General features: G+C 39.8%; 1 protein-coding gene across 5 annotated transcripts in view; it reads right to left on the bottom strand.

Moving 5' to 3' along the window:
• RBMS3 (RNA binding motif single stranded interacting protein 3) overlaps positions 1-12,861 on the bottom strand; it is a 713,484-nt gene that overhangs the window by 316,872 nt on the left and 383,751 nt on the right. The gene's annotated exons all lie outside the window — the stretch shown is intronic.

Here is a 12,861-nt window from a genome sequence, read left to right as displayed (position 1 = left end):
GTTGAATTATTTCATGGGAATATGCAATATTGCAGCAATAGCTGTTTCCTTTCTGTAAACTGATAAACATAAAGCCTCCCCGCACAGAAAAAAAATCATGGTCTATGAGTAGAACAGGAAATGTAATATTCACTCCCTGAGGCTTCGTTCTGTATTCAGGCACATTAAGTAGCATTAGTTAAAATAAAAAGAGCAACATTAACCAGCAGACATCTTCTTCAGTTACTGTATTATAATAAAATTAGGTGTTTAAATGAAGAGTTGCTATTTATGTCAAATATTAAATTTAGCAAAAATCTGCATTTATATGAACTACCTATCCTATTCCTGTCATCACCAAGACAGATCCAATAATTGTAATTTACAGGCCGGTTTAAAGTCCCCGTGAATGACTGTTTAGTAAGAACACTGATATTAAAAATGATACAGAACCATTATTCATGGCAACTATAGCAATGTGTATAACAGTAATTTTAATAACTTGCATCCTACATTACTACTACATTTTAATCAGCATACAGTGCTGCTCAATTTCTTTATTTTTGTTATTTGTTTCTCAATAGTACTCACAGTTCTGGGCACAATCCAGTGCTCGATAACATAACTTTTTAAACAATAATACATTTCTGGTAGAACAAAATGGCTGCCTGGGTTAGCATTGCTTAGGCTGTTGCATAATCGGATGGGGGAAGGGGAGAACAGGGTGGCTTACTGTGTGTGTCCCCTTTAGTCATCCTTGTATTTTTTTTATTTAATCAGCAAATTAAAACTTCAATATCTCAGGAACAATAAGGAGGGGGGATCCCAGGTATTGCTAAGAAAAAAATTGTTACAGCAGCAATCCGTGCTGATTGTTTTTTTGTTTGCATATTTCTTTTATGTCTTTTTTTTAAATATAAGCCTCTTGTCTCGTCAGGGGTTGTTTTGTCCGATGCTTCATTCAGGAGATACTGTATGAGCAGTTGAAATATGAAGTATCCTGGAGGTCAAAATTGATGTCCCCCCAGAGCCCACTGAGGTCTGAGGTTTCCTCCAACACTAGAGATTAAGAAAACTGTGATTTTTAACAAACAAAAAAATATATTTAGTTTTAAAGGGCAGGAAAAGCTCTGGGGACAAGATATTATTAGTATTATATGAGTACAAATCATATAGGATTCTTGCGGGATTGTTGCTTTAACACACGCCACGATGTTGAAGAAAATTCAATCTTATACTACGTTTAGCCCAATCGAATGTACACAAATATGTATTTCAAATTAAAGAAGCAATACAAGCGGGCAATTTGTTTTGTGTATTTTTATTTACATAGGATTCAAGCAGTGGGTCTCAGGAGCTGAACCCCATTAATTTTAGCCCTAGGGCCCCCTGATTCCAGAGAAACAAATCTCCAAAAGGGATGCCCGTATCTGCTCGGCTAGCAGGGATCACGTAATGGCCGCTTTTCAAAGCTCCTGTGCCCTGCGGGCCAATAGGAAGCCGTGACGTTATCCGGTGTGTCATCCTACTGGTCCACATGACGCAGAAGCTTTCAAAAGCAGAGAGATACCGGATCCCACTACGGAGGTAAGTATCTCTGGAAGCAGGGGGTCCCCGGATTTGAAATGAATGAGGTTCACCTCCAAAGACCCTATTTTTTATTTTTTTTAAATGGCTCATTTGGAGCACTGGTAAACAAATTGGAGAAATCTAAGTTAAACCAGAAAAAGCTTCTTGGGCTGGATTCATAAAGCTCCCTTAAATCAGGGCTCATACTGATGCAGCGGCCGTTATTCGAACACATCACGATGCCGATTTTGAGTTCTCTGCTGTTCCCCACGCAGCATGAACGCGGCCATTCGCCACAGGCACCCGCGCTTATCGCGGATATTTTGTTTGAATTTCATGCATTCTGTTTCTTCGTTTTGCAGTAAAATGGATGAATTGTAATGTGTACAGTACTGTGCTACTGTGCTACTGTGCTACTGTGTCATTTTAATGTTTTTAAAAGCCAGAACACTAAAATTATTTTTTCTGCACTCGCCGCGCTCGCATCTTAGTGCGGGGAGGCTGGAATTCATCCCGCGGTTTCAAATCGGGATGCCGATGTACATGACGCGTGAAGTGTTCGAATAACGGCTGCTGCATCAGTAACATGACATTACCCAACACAGTAACGGATGTTATTTCCCCTGATTTAATGTGTATCCACAAAGTTAACAATGACCGAAATACATCTCATTTGCACAGGCTTAATGTCACATTATTGTAGCAAAAAACTGTGTTATATTCCAAATAACATGACCATATGTATTATTTATAAAATGTTTTACCAGGAACTAGTACTGTACATTGAGAGTCACCTCTCAATTTCAACTATGTCCTGGGCACAGAGTTATGATGATAAATACATGGTTACATTAAGTGAACAGGCTGTACTGTGCATTATATATACATGTCTTAGCGTTGTATGTGTCTAAGTATGTCTTAGCATTACTCCTATCCATGACCCTGAAATAAGGTTTATACAGGCGAGGGAGGAAGAGACTAATTTTGTAACTAGGTGACTTATACACTTCCTAACATTGTATTGAGGGTATTTCGTATCATTAGAAAATTAGTTTTTTTTAAATAAAGAGTTGCTATTTATGTAAAATATTAAAATTAGTCAAATGTGGCTTTATATGAACTCCCTATCATATTCCAGTCATATCTCAGACAGATACAATAATTGTACTCTAGGGTCCGGTTTATAGTCCCCATGAATGCCTATTTCTGGTCAGTATTGCGTTCTACTCAAGTCACTTTATCTTCCCCAAGCATACAAAATTAGATTATATTCGCTTTGGCATTGGAATTTACAGTGTCTGAAATTTCTGTGTAAAGCACTACATGAGAACCATGAGATTTATATATAGTTTTAAACTCACCCTTCCTGTAATACTACGATAGAAAGATAGATAGATAGATAGATAGATAGATAGATAGATAGATAGATAGATAGATAGATAGATAGATAGCATTCTCGACATAAAACATGTAACATTTTTCTTCTGCTACACTACACATAGAATTTGCAGATGCAATAATTGTCTGCCCAATACAGTTTACAATCTAAGATTTCTCCCTCTAAAAGACTGAGAAGTTACATAATGCAAATATTACAATGATAACAATACGAACCGGCGCCTTAAAAGTCCAATGACAGTCTTTTGGGAAGTCCAAATGAGATGAACAAATGGTACTAAAGTTCTTGGACTTCCGAGTCAAATGATGGATCCACAGCTGGATGTTCTCTGTGTGACATGTGGAATCAAATAAAGAGACATAGTGCAAACTGCTACTAGAACTGACATACAACACATACAAAACAATTAACAGACAAACAAGGCTAGATAAAGGGAGCTAATTTATTAAAACAGATACAACAATATAAAACAAATGGAGAACAGGAACAAGCAACTGGTCCGGTGGGTTAAAACCGGACTCCTACTCACGAGAAAGTAGGAGTAATTGCGCATGGATGGACACTCAAAGGGAGGTGATAGCTTGTCCTCTGGTGGCGTCTGGTTGATGCTAACTGCACTCCAACGCTGTCGCACACTCCTAAGGCGGATTCTCCGTCGTTGGGGGTGGGCCCCGGAGGAAAGAATCTCTTTCCGGTCCTTCGATACACTGCACGTTCCCACGTTGCTTGCGTCAGTCCGTATCCAAAAAGCTCTTGAACTACGACCCTACGCGTTTCTTGCGCCTGCGCGACACTTCTTCAGGGGATAACTCAGGTTAACCCAGATAACTCCGGGGCCCACCCCCAACGACGGAGAATCCGCCTTAGGAGTGTGCGACAGCGTCGGAGTGCAGTTAGCATCAACCAGACGCCACCGGAGGACAAGCTATCATCTCCCTTTGAGTGTCCATCCATGCGCAATTACTCCTACTTTCTCGTGAGTAGGAGTCTGGTTTTAACCCACCGGACCAGTTGCTTGTTCCTGTTCTCCATTTGTTTTATATTGTTGTATCTGTTTTATTAAATTAGCTCCCTTTATCTAGCCTTGTTTGTCTGTTAATTGTTTTGTATGTGTTGTATGTCAGTTCTAGTAGCAGTTTGCACTATGATTTGTCTCTTTGTTTGATTCCACATGTCACACGGAGAACATCCAGCTGTGGATCCATCATCTGACTCGGAAGTCCAAGAACTTTAGTACCATTTGTTCATCTCATTTGGACTTCTCAAAAGACGGTCATTGGACTTTTAAGGCGCCGGTTCGTATTGTTTTCTCTGTGGTTTATCCTGATTGGGTTGGGTCAGTGTTGCTCGGCAGCCGTTAATAATTTGTATAAGGATATTGTGTGTCATTTGTCCACACATAGTTTAGTTAGATTCTAGCGCTATTTGCACCAAACTCTTTCTTTAAATATTACAATGATATGTATCAACTACCTCTATTGAATTAATTGCTTTTTTTTTTTTAAATGTTGTGCTCCAAAAACTCCTATTTGAGTTTGCAAATCCTTCATCACAAGACAATGTTTGTATTTCCATGTCTGCTTAATGGGGTTGTTTATCAAGATAACTCCTTTCAAGGCTTTATTTGTAGTTCAAACATGTGTGTAGCTGTTAATTAACAGCAATGACATGTAACCTGCCACTGAACTGGAAATCAGAAACATGTCCAGGTCCTGTGTGTATTTCTTGCGTTGAGTGGAGGACTTCTTTTGTTCAATCGTACTGTACTTCAGAATTATCATGTAGGTGAATATACAGTAATTGTAGAAAAGACAAAAAGTAACAAATCGGAATAGATACATGCAAAATGAACTGTTTACTCTATCTTCTAAATTTAGTTTAGGACTTTGGAATGAAAAAAAAAACACTTTATGCTTTAAGCATAGTAGAAATATTACTGCATATATACTGTACAACTGCAAGTAAGAAGCAGAGTTGTGCCCAGCCATTTTGTCCTGGTTAATATAGTACATCCTATAGTACTATAGATATTTAAAAGACCAAAAAGTGAATGATCTTGGCCGGCACCTTACAAAACTTAAAACAGTAAGTAGAAATATAATACCATTCTAGTTTCCCACAGTTCAAAGTACAATGAACTTTGTAGCACTACGCCAGAAACTCGTTTTTTTGATGTTTGACTGGAAATTCACATATGGCTATGAAGGTCTTTAATTCTTTCTCCCTTTTACAAAGGCGCCTTGTCACTTTAGAATTCCTAAGGCATAATGAGACACAATGCCAAACACTGAACAAGACACGGAGCTCGAGTTCTACAAAGCACTGCTCATTCAGCAGATATTAATTTAAAGAGTGGACTCAATATGCACAACACCCAACAGATTAATAGATCAAAATCTCAGAAGTGAAGTAAGTTCCATGTTGGAACAGCAATATACATTAAAATGCCTGTAGCAGTGCAGCAATATTTTAATAACCAAAATAAGCCTGTACATTTGGTGGAAGCCACCAGACTGTATTGCCTCCCTTTTAGGCCCAGATCAACAAAGCTGTGTCAAATGGCTTAACATGAAATTAACCTAACTTGTCACAGTGTATCTTCAAAGAAACTAACATAATATTGTCATGTTATTTCCTGTATAAAGCACAGCGTTAACTATATCGGCCATTAGTTATAATGAGACGTAAATAACATGTAAATGAGGCACTATCATAACATTTTATATCCACAAAAGTCTATGAAGCTTAACATGGGAACATTATGTTGGGTAAGCCAGGGGTGCACAAACTTGGGGGCGCAAGATTTTCTGGGGGGGCGTGGTAGTTACAGAGGCCCCATGCTTCCACCGAAGGCATTTAAATTAAATGCCAGGGGACACCGCAAGGCCTCTGTAAATTCCCCTACCTTGACTTCGGGTGATGCATCGCCATGGTAGCATGACGTCACATGACCCTGCAGCGTCATTTGATACCGAGTCATGGTTTGGGAGGGGGGGGGGGTTGAGCAGGCAGGGGGCGCAGACTGAAAAGTTTGTACACCCCTGAGTTAGGCCATACCTAAACTTGGTGTTACTCACGTCCAGACCCTGAAATAGAGCTTTTACTGGATGGGTGTAACACCACACTTAGGTATGATTTAACGAACATGGCATAATTTCCCAGTATAATTTACCTCTCCTTTCTTTTTCAACTTGAGTTAAATACCTATAATCGGGATCTGGGTTGAAGTAACGCTAAGATGTACCCAACGTCCCGTTATTGGAAGACAACTAAAGGTTATTGTAGCATAACGTTGTATTAAGTAGAGATGGGCAAATTTTTGGAGCGAATTTGGATCCGCAGAGGATCGGCCAGTTCTTTTGGTCTGTGCATTTCAGCGGGTCAATCTCAAAAAGGTCAATTCGCGTTTTGCGGATTTTTTATTATTATTACTAATATACTCTGCAGATTCCACAACCCATGGACGGATTTGTATAATTCCATGAGAGAATTGTAAGAGTTCCAGTCCTGGCTTTAACTGGAACCTGCCCTTACCTGGCTGCTGTAGACATCTTGGTTGCTGGCAAGCCTCCTTCTGAACTTTGTTATAGGCTGCACAGGTTCAAAGGCTTAAATAGCAGCTAGTGACTTCCAGCCCCGGCATGAGCATTGTATACGTTCATGAGCCTTCCCTGTTCCTGAGCCATCCCTGTGGCTTGCCTATCCCTGTGGTTTCCCTGTTGTGGAGGCTAGCCTGCTGCTGTGGCTAGCTTGTTGCTGTCGCTGGCCTGTTCCAGAGGCTGGCCTGTTGCTAACCCCAGACTGTGACCCCGACCTCGCTGCCTGCCGCCTGCCCTGACCCTTTGCCTGCTTATCGTCTTAGGATACTCTAAAAGGACTCTCCCTGGGCTCTGGTCGGTTGATTGGCATCCCTACCTCAGCCCTGTGTGTCCGCTTCCTGATCGGAGATGAGCACCGTCACACGAATTCAGCAATTCGTTGGCGGACACATCGGCCAATGGATTGCTGAATCCTCAGATTGTGTTGTACAAATTCGTCCACGGGTTGTATCCAATGGCGTTTCTTTTATGAATCCGTGCGGATTGAAACTGCTCAGATCCATTTGTGAATTTTACACCGCAAAAGGGATTTTGGGGTTAACATCACCTAATATCCGGGAAATTAATTTGGGCAGATTCGACCATCTCTAATGTTAAACCTATAATATAGAGATGTAGAACTGTTGTTGTTTTTGCATATTAGCTTTTAAGATACCATGTTAACTCAGGGCATATAGTACTGTATAACATGTGTTCTTGCTTTATGTTCAATAACATCACATTATGAGTCCTGACTGAATGGAGCTTGGTGGATATGGGCCTTAGAATGGTGGTTTAAAACTACAGAGGAAATTAGCCCAGGGTTTTTCACAGAGTTTACAAATGGGAAAGACTTGGATTTAGTTCTTGAGGAAGAAAATATTGGGCTTTTAGTAATAGATGGGGATTCTCCTAGAACCGTTGGTGATTCATTGTGGAGTCATCTCTTCTTCCACTTGTGAGTTTCCCTGTTTCCTACCCTGAAATTTGCCAGCTCAGAGTCTTCAGTACTTTCCTTCCCTACCAACCTTTTGGTACCTCTGCTCTCTGCTCCTCCACCTATAATCATTTGTTAGTAGTAACTGCTTCTTACTGGTCCTCCTATCTGTAGATTAGTACATATGTATGCATTGATACACATGAACATGCATATATATTTATACGTATGGTACTGTGCTGTGTTACTCCTTTAGCACTGCAAAGACTCTGTTTTGGTTGAGAAGGTGCAATTTGTAGAGAAACAAAGTCATAAGGAGAAGAGATTTTTTTCTATTTGTTTACTGTTTCACTGTTCATTTTTTTTTTGTTTGTTTCTCTGCTGTCCTGGCCCATCTTTTGCTATAAATTAGCTATCTCTGGTGGTTCTGAAACAGATCCTCTCTGTGCAAAGGATCTTGTTTTACAGTAAGAGGTTACCTGTGGATAAAATAGATTCCTCTTATTGGCTAATGTAAAATTCCTACCAGTCATTGAACCCAAATAATTTGAAATGCACAGTGGCAAAGGATTATAACTCATACTCGTGACTATAACATGATTATAATAATGTTTCAAAACCAGAGAGGCTTTTACAAATGGTTTACCATTTGCCACACCACAAAGTTCTTAGTCCAAGCATGTCACTAACAAAATGTTGGAAAGACTTGTTTTTCCTTCAAAGTCACTGTCCTGTTTTTTCCCGGTTCACAAGATATAAAAAGTCATAAAAGTATATGTGAAAAATGAAAGGAGGATACCTGGCGCTTAAAGACTCACTGTGTCCTTATGAAACAGTCTGATCTTTAAAGAGTGTCTCAAAGTCCAAAACTTGAAGTGGATGGCTGTAGTTTTTCTTCACTGCTGCTGTTCTTCAATACACCTGAAATTGATAAAAGGGTACACCATTGCGCAGTACTACTGATGTTTGATGTTAACCCCTTATTGCCAACTTCCCCAGTGTGGACTGAATACACTTACAGGAGTGTTTCTTTCAGGATACAGTGGAGACAATCTGTGCTTTATTCCCTTTCTGTTCTTTATACACCACGAATCCCCTGGGTGCTTCCATTGTCTCTTGGGATTTCGTGATTCCCAGAATCACCCGAACTCCACGAGCCCCCAGACAAGGATTTGAACAATAGCAAAGAAGGGGGTCACAAATTTATTAAAAAAACGGCTTCAACAAGCCTAAAAATGGCTGATTAGCCTGCACTAAAAACAAGTGGATGGTTACTCACATGTACTCACATGAATACATGCGTATCAAAACTTCATAAGGATGCCGTCCGCAGCTTGTGCCTCCTGTGTTTGCTCCGGATGAGAAGGGCTCTCTCACAGCATAACTTCTCCAGTTAGGTGTAAAAATAATTCCTTTGAGAAAGTGGCGTGCCTACGTCACGAAACGCGTTAGGGTGGGAGGAGTTAGGATCCCGTGAGAGCAGTACAGTGCAGCATCTGTGGTTTGAGAGGTGAGGAGTCTGCCAGAACCCTCGGTTGCAATCCGGAACGCAGCCCAGTGGAGGGAGAGACTCTATTACACCTAACCGGAGAAGTTATGCTGTGAGAGAGCCCTTCTCATCCGGAGCAAACACAGGAGGCACAAGCTGCGGACGGCATCCTTATGAAGTTTTGATACGCATGTATTCATGTGAGTACATGTGAGTAACCATCCACTTGTTTTTAGTGCAGGCTAATCAGCCATTTTTAGGCTTGTTGAAGCCGTTTTTTTAATAAATTTGTGACCCCCTTCTTTGCTATTGTTCAAATCCTTGTCTGGGGGCTCGTGGAGTTCGGGTGATTCTGGGAATCACGAAATCCCAAGAGACAAAGGAAGCACCCAGGGGATTCGTGGTGTATAAAGAACGGAAATGGAATAAAGCACAGATTGTCTCCACTGTATCCTGAAAGAAACACTCCTGTAAGTGTATTCAGTCCACACTGGGGAAGTTGGCAATAAGGGGTTAACATCAAACATCAGTAGTACTGCGCAATGGTGTACCCTTTTATCAATTTCAGGTGTATTGAAGAACAGCAGCAGTGAAGAAAAACTACAGCCATCCACTTCAAGTTTTGGACTTTGAGACACTCTTTAAAGATCAGACTGTTTCATAAGGACACAGTGACTCTTTAAGCGCCAGGTATCCTCCTTTCATTTTTCACAGTCCTTTATGCAAATTGAGATATTTGCTTTGTGGGAAACCTATGGCAGCTTTGACCTCTTGTTAATCACATTTGGTATTTGTTTTTCACGTGTATTTCACACATATCTAGGTTTAGCGCTTGAGTTAGGGTTTCACACTTTTTTAATTCATATAAAAGTATATACTTTCCAAATACTACAGCAAAAAAGTCAAGATTCACTATCCTTTCATTCATAGAAGTTAATAGAAAATGACAGTTTTTGTCAATTTGTCAGCTTAATTTCTCGGTAATCATTATAATTGATTACATTTGTTTACAAAGTATTATTGTTATATCATTGAAGCCTATAAAGCTGTTCAAACCACTAACAGGGTGACACTGTAAAAGTCAGCCAAACTGCAGCATTTGTACTTAAATATTTTAAAAGAGCATTTCATTTGATAAAAGCTTAGACAGCTAAGAAAGAAAGCCCTCAAACAGTGATGGACAACACTAACATTGTCTATTAACTGAAAGGAAATTACAGTTCTTTTTGAGCATCAGCTTAGCTGATACTGGAAGCCTGAAGCAAAAGCCACTTATTAATGTTACAAGTCGGACAGAGCCTCTCCACTGACAAAGGAGAATGGTAAAAGGCTAAGACGTGACAATAAATCTGGCAGAAACGTTTTATATACTTGAAAAAAAAAATGTTTTCTTTAGCAACCAAGGCCTAAAAGCTCATCCATAAGAAGGTAGCCAATGTGGTTACTAATGTACTTAAAATGTGATTAGCTGATTGAGGGGTGGGGAGGGGGGGACGGTAGAATTGCTCACGTTTGTACCAGATTCCTGGATAATTAGATTGGTAGCACTCTTCTTTGACTCAGCTGTCAGATTAAATTTTGCTGCGTTCCCTCGAATGAGTGCCCTGCTCCACTGTAACAAATAAGATATTACTAAAAGAGATTTTTTTTGTGTGTTGGAGAACAAATATGATTTTTTTTACTCCTTTTAGTAATTAGATTGTTCAAAACGATTAAAAATGTTTTGCATTCATTTCAACCAGTATTCAATTATAGAGCTTTAAAAAGAACGTAAAAACATTGGTTAACAAAACGCGCATTTTAGACAATTTACGAGCTAGACAACTGTATCAATCTAGCACGGCAAACTGTTAAATGGATGCTGGCTTTGTAGTCATATACTTTGGCACATTTTTACAGAGCTCAGTTAGGGGAGTTAAGGTCATGTTAACCTAAGTAGCATAACGTTACATCCTGTTTTCAGTTAGGATTGCATTAATTGTAACAGATGTTAGTGATACATGCAAAAGAGATTTGCCTCCTGACAACGCCTATCCACATCGCGCCATGAAGATTAATACAGGGTTTCAAGGTTTCAAAACCCTCTTGCCAACTTTTCCTGGCAAGGTGATTTTGAGAGGAAATATCAATTCTAGAGCCGCGATTAGCCTCGATAAGCTAATCGGGGCTACTAGAATAGCGTGAGTTTGAAAAGCTGGCGATACGTGGTGATAAGTGGCTTATCGCTGCGTGTTTGGCGATTTTTTTTTTGCAAAAATATTTGCAGAAAAGCTCTCTTATTGCTGACTTATCAGAGCTTACTGAATAGCAGTAGGCATTTTTGGCGATAAGGTGGTGATAAGTGACTTTCACATTCCAGGAAAATAAGATGTTTCCAAAAATACAGGCATCTACAGCAGGGGGCGGCAAACTTTATTTGCGGCTCCACCCCCCCCCCCCCCCGCCTGCTCTCCTCAGTTAGAGCGCCCCCCACCTTACCTTGCGCGGCAACCATGACATCACATGACCCCCCCGCTGTCATTTGATGCCGCATTGCCATGCCGATGCCTGACACCAAGCTTCTGAACCACGGTAACTGTAGTTGCAGAGGCATCGCGCGGTCCCCCAGCCATTAATTTAAATGCCTTGGGGAAGAGCGCGGGACCTCTGCAACCATCCTTGCCCTCACCTAAAAAATCTAGCGTCCCCCTGGGGGGCACGTGCCCCAGTTTGCGCACCGCACACTAACACAGAGAATAGTGTACTTTGAAATACATAATTTTAAAAAAATGTTCTGCTTGCAGCTTCTTCAAGATTGCTAGGAAAACTTCTTACATTTGATGCTGTACAAAAATAATTTTACTTACATTGGCTCCTTATTTTATGTGGGGGGAAAAATGGGAAAGGTCAAAAATAAGTAAGATTATATATTTTATTAAACTACCAATGCTTTACAGTATACAGTACAAGCTTTCAAAATCACAAGGTTCTTCTTGAGGTGAAGTGAAAGATTATATACAATTTGCAGTATGATGGTTGACAGAAGGAGTTGGGAGAGGTTATGCAATTGAGTTACATGTGTGGTTAGAACTTAAAGTATGTGTGAAAACTGTCAGAGGAGAAATAAGTGACAATTGCTCTTGTAATGTAATGACACTATAAACTGGGGTAAAGATGGGCAGAAATCATGATTAGATTTTATGCTCTTCTGGGCAGGGACTCATTTTCCTCTTGTTTTAGGTCTCAAGTGCTTATTCTCATTATGTTTTATAATATTATGTCACGTATATATTACAGCTGTAAAGTGCTATGTACCTGGATAGCATTATATAAATAAAGATATACATACATACATGAATATTGAAACACCTACATCCACAAATACACATACACAGATAAATGTACAAGCATAAATGCAGCGTTCGATATAGAGGTTTTTTTTGCCACCTCTGACCTAATAGAGAGTTTTAGGCGATTAGAAAAGGGGAAAAAAATTACAGGTGGATATAAAAGCATTCCCTAAAAAATAATCACAGACTATGACTCAGCTTGGTTCTCTTTATCAAAATCTGTAACATAAATGTTGAGAATCCAGGAATGCAACTTTAAATAATATATTCTTGCTAATCAAATATATTTGATTTGTGAAATCTTACATAACGAGAACATAGTGCCCTAATATTGAATATACTGTAAGTGCAAGTATCACATACTCTTTTTCTCTGATATCACTGTCTTTTTATGAGTTACTTGTCCCTATGGAAGGAATAAACGTAGCTCTCGAGTTTCGGACTACAGTACCCTGCTGGGGAATAGAGCATTTTGTACATTCACAGTATCAAAATCCATGCAAACTTCAATGTATGGTTTATATTTATCACTGGAGTAAAATACAGACCGCACCAATTCATTGTTCCACACAGGACACACT

Source organism: Ascaphus truei, chromosome 2 (assembly GCF_040206685.1).
Source record: "Ascaphus truei isolate aAscTru1 chromosome 2, aAscTru1.hap1, whole genome shotgun sequence".
Taxonomy (NCBI): domain Eukaryota; kingdom Metazoa; phylum Chordata; class Amphibia; order Anura; family Ascaphidae; genus Ascaphus; species Ascaphus truei.
Note: the sequence above shows the minus strand (reverse complement) of the source record. Positions and strands in the feature narration are given on the sequence as shown.